The 5,000-nt window shown below is 30.7% G+C and overlaps 1 protein-coding gene across 1 annotated transcript in view; it reads left to right on the top strand.

Annotated features, from left to right (window-relative positions):
* Positions 1–5,000, top strand: part of LOC137621702 (uncharacterized) — a 10,705-nt gene that overhangs the window by 1,347 nt on the left and 4,358 nt on the right. The gene's annotated exons all lie outside the window — the stretch shown is intronic.

Below are 5,000 nucleotides of genomic sequence, written 5' to 3' on the forward strand. Positions count from 1 at the left end.
TTAATGAGTATACTTCGGACAGACAGTAATGGTTTCCCCAGGACATTAGACCGAAATTAAAAGCATGGAATGGAGAGCTTTTGGCAAAAAAAAAAAAAAAAAAAAAAAAAAAAAAAAAAAAAAAAAAAAAAAAAAAGCAAAATGCCGCTTTCTATAAAAAAGAAATTTATTTAGTCAGATGGTCCTATCAGTATCAACTTTTTTATAAGAAACTTTGAGCCTCATTAAGCCTTACGACATGATCTAGTTAATACTCGAAGAGCTATTGAAAGAATAAGGATGGAATTAACACTAAGATACAGAAGAAGAGCAACATGGATACGAGAACAAACTAAATAAGAGGATATTCTAAAAACATGTAAGAAAAAGAAATGGACATGGGCAGGACATTTAATGAGAAAACAAACGAAATATGGACTAAAAGAATAACAGAATGGGTCCCTCGCGATTGCAAAGGAAGCAAGAGAAGACAATGGATTCACGAGCTTAGAAAATTTGCTGGTGTATATATACATGTATATGTATATATACTGTATATATGTATATATATATATATATATATATATATATATATATATATATATATATATATATATATATAGTTATATATATATGTATATATATATATATATATATATATATATATATATATATATATATGTGTGTGTATATACATACATATATACATATAGACATATATGCATGTGTATATAAGTATACACGTTTTTGTATATGTAAACATATAAATATATAAGAATATATGTAATTATAATATGTATATATATATGTATATATATATATATATATATATATGATTATTTATATATGGCTATATATACATATATAATTATATTCAAACATGTATATATAAAGTTATATACATATTGGAATGTTAGAACCATGAATCAAATGGGGAAGTTACAGCAACTGGAGAATGAATTTATGAAATATAGTTTGGATATATTAGCCCTAGCTGAAACACGTAGTTAGGGGATTGGTAAAGAAATCTTAGACCAAGCCAATGTATGGAGTCGGAAACGAAGGGGTAGGAATGATGATGTCAGCTAGAACAGAAAAGCGTTAATGGAATGAAGAGCTGTAAATAGTAGTTTGCTACTTGCAAAGTTTAAATCAAAGAAATGTAATATGTAGCATAGTTTGTTATGCACCAAAAACGATTCCCTTGAAGAAACGAAACATGAATACTATGAAGAACTGCAGAGTGTAATAGATGAGAAACCGGAGAGAGAGGTATGAAAATTGTGATTGGTGAATTCAATGCTAAAGTTGGAAGGAATAATCAGGGTATAGGTAATTTGATGGTGCTGCGGGTCTTGGCGAAGTTGCAAATGAAAATGGGGTACATTTTATAAGTTTTTGTTCAACAAACAATCTTGTTATTGGAGGTACTCTTTTTCAGCTCAAGGACATCCACAAATATACATGGAATTCACCCTATGTCAATTACAAAAATCAAATAGATCACATAACCATTAATAAAGAGAGAACACGGACTTTGAGAAATGTAAGAAGCTATTGAGGTGCAGATATTGGTAGCGATCACCAGATCCCCATCACCACATTGGAATTAAAACTAAAATTACCCAATAGAAAAGTAGATAGAATACCTAGGTTTGATGCAACTAAGCTTTTAGAAGATGATTATAGAGAAACCTTTGTAATTGAAGGTATCAATCTATTTGCAACCTTAGAGACTTTAAGAGATGAAGAGCAGACAATTAATGAAGAATTGTGTGATACTAAAAACATATAACAGTCAATTGGTAGTGAAGTTTTTGGACATGCAGTTACAAGGAGAAAACCATGGATATCAAATAATATTTGGGATACTATGAAAAGGAGACAAAAACAGAAATTGATTATTGAAAGTTTTCGAGGAAGTAATGAAAATTACAAGGTAGACCATGCTAAGTATTCCAGCATTGATACTGAAGTCAAACGAAAAGCCAGGAATGACTAGAGAGAATATTAAGACAGGAAGGCAGATGAGGCTGACAAAGTCTCATATGTATATATATATATATATATATATATATATATATATATATATATATATATATATATATATATATATATATATATATTCATACACACAAATATATATGATGTACGTATATACATTTAAGTAGAACAATTCTTTTCTCTAACATGGAAATGTATGTTAACAAAATCCTTCTATTCGAGAAATTACTTTCGAATGATAATTTTTGTGAATAATAAGTTACTGATTTTATGCAATTAATACCTTTGACTGTTTTCTGAATTGCTAAATTAATGCAGTTTAATATCTTTTATTTTTTTTTCCGGAAGTAAAAGATATAAAATTAAATTTTCGGCAAAAAAGTATGAGGTGGCTATTGCCCCTCCCCCTTAGCCTTTCTACTCCGACACCCCTGTGTCTAGAGTTTTTTTCTTTCCAGTTGTGAACAGATTGTACAATGATCTTCCTAATCTCGAGGTTCAAACTTATTGTTAATGCTTTTCTGTTGGATAGGTTGACATACATCTGTTTTCATACTTTATGCATTAATGATATATTTTAACGTTGTGAATAATCTTAATATATTTAATATTTTATTACTATCTCCTTTATGTACTGTAGTTTCCGTACTTCCTCCATTTCCTTTTTGCAATGGGCTACTTTCCCTGGTAGTGCTCCTGGTTCGTAGCATCCCGCTTTTCCAACTAGAGTAATAATTCAGCTATCGATGTTATTATTTAGTATTGCTATAAATTCATGAAGCTGTTTGTTTTATGTTAGATTTTTTCAACAGGTCGTATTATGAGTTTCCAAGAAGTAGTAGTCTGGGTGTCTTTACCTCTTTGTCTAATATCATAATACTCGGTCAGTTATTAAGGTCTTAATTAAGTTTGTTTCGCGGTGTTTTGAATAGTTCTAGTTTTATTTTTTATTGCCAGCAATAGGAAAAGCGAAATACTTTTCTATATAAGTATAGCTCTTACTTTACTTTTGTATCCTTTGAGAGAGAGAGAGAGAGAGAGAGAGAGAGAGAGAGAGAGAGAGAGAGAGAGAGAGCGTAAATGCAGAGTAGAGCCAAAAACTTTTGAAAAGTTTGTAAACGAATCGTTGGTCACATTGGAGCATGAACTCTTATATTAGCTACTCAAATGTCGCTTTGATAACCATAACTTCTCTAACCTTCATGAAATGTTTTTTATTACGATCCTCTTGATTACATGCTATATTCGCAATGAATTTATTTAAATTACTTTTTTCTTTTTATTTCTCTTGCAAGGTTCATTCATCAATTTTGCATGTATTTTTATTCACTAGGCTGTTTTCATACTAAGGTCCTTTCGCATTTAGCTTTCTAATTTTCAACCAGTGTTGAAGTATTGATAACAATAATACGAATATTAATGATAATGATAATAATAATGTGAAATATTTAGTTTTAGTTTTCCTTTTGAATTTCTCGGATAAAGTGAATTAGGTACTGAGTTTTTGGCCCTTTGAATCCCGTAACACGAGTATAGACGAAGCCAGCTGTTCTAGTATGATCCCCAGTGCCAGTTTACAAGGCCATTCGTAGAAGAGTCACGGATTATATCTGGGTGTAAGGGCTGTCCTGTGTGGGATAGGCACACATGCACAGCTGATGTGGCTGTCTGTCAACTCATGTTTCTGGGATGCCGAAGGGAGAGATAACTTACACCGAATACTGTATTCTTTTTATATCCAATGTATTACAATTATTAAATGTTTTACAATGCTTTATGAAATTTAATATGTGATGGAAAGTTCGTGGAATCTGTATTTTTTAAGGTGATAAAATTTTATTATACAAATCGGTGAAATCAAAGTTCAGCCTTTACTACTTCAATGAGAGCTTTCAATTTAAAATTTAAAGAAACTGATTTGATTCAACGTTATCAAACTAAAGGAAATAGTGATGTTGCTTCTTCTAGAGATCTATCAGTAATATCATTGTTAAAAAGATTAAATTGGGTCCTATACGTAATCATTGTAACGCCATATCAGGTAGAATGATCAGCTTATCATCTTAGTTTGTCTCAGAAAATGAATGAAAATTTTTGGAATCTTACATTTAAGTCGTAAAAGGTTCAATTTTACTTTCTTAGTGAATTGCTTTATGGAATTTAATGTACATCTTCAAGACGTCTCCTTTGAAGTAAGTTGAGTTTCGGGTAATTGTTAGGAATACTCCTTAGAAGGAAGGATTATTATGGATATCTTCGAGATTAAAATCATTACCATGTTATGAGTAATAATATTATTAATTTCTATCATTATTATCATTACATTTTTTTTTTTTGTAATTGCTCAGTTATATAAATGACAGTAACCTAAGTGAATTGTAAATTCCGTGGAATTTAATGCACCGAATACAAAATATTATGCGCAGCTTGGTAAATCTAATGAGTTTTGTTCTTTTGTGACGTTGTAGAAATTTAATGTGGGAAAAATCATGCTACGTGTAAGTTTAGAATATTCTAGAAGAGTTGAGGTGCCATTTATGATGGAAGTGATATCATCTGAAAAGAATCACTTTTGAAATTATGTTTTAATTGGTGTTTCTTTTAGAAACTGTTTTATTAAGTGAATAGGAATAATTTTAGTTAAGTCCTATAATATGAAAATGTCAAATTCTGTTACAAAGATCCTTAACGAGAAGTATTTTGGAAAAGAGGTAGGATAACGAGACAGTTACACAGTACAAAATCGAACCAAAGACTGCTACAGAGAGTGGTTCCGTGAAAGATTGTACAATCCGGTTGGACAACATCGAAAGAAATCAGACCTTGCCCTTGGTCAGTCTACTGAATATTAGGTCTGCGAAGATAAATTTCCCCTCGGTTCCTGAAAGTGAAAATGTTATCTCTGATCTTGATGATTACCAGTAGAGTTTCAATATTGTACTATTTTAAAGTGTTTAGTCTCTAGAGATCAATGTATTTGTCACTTGGTAATTACAGTGGGTGTTTAGGTCTAGTAT

The sequence above is a fragment of the Palaemon carinicauda genome, chromosome 28 (genome assembly GCF_036898095.1).
Source record: "Palaemon carinicauda isolate YSFRI2023 chromosome 28, ASM3689809v2, whole genome shotgun sequence".
Lineage (NCBI taxonomy): Eukaryota > Metazoa > Arthropoda > Malacostraca > Decapoda > Palaemonidae > Palaemon > Palaemon carinicauda.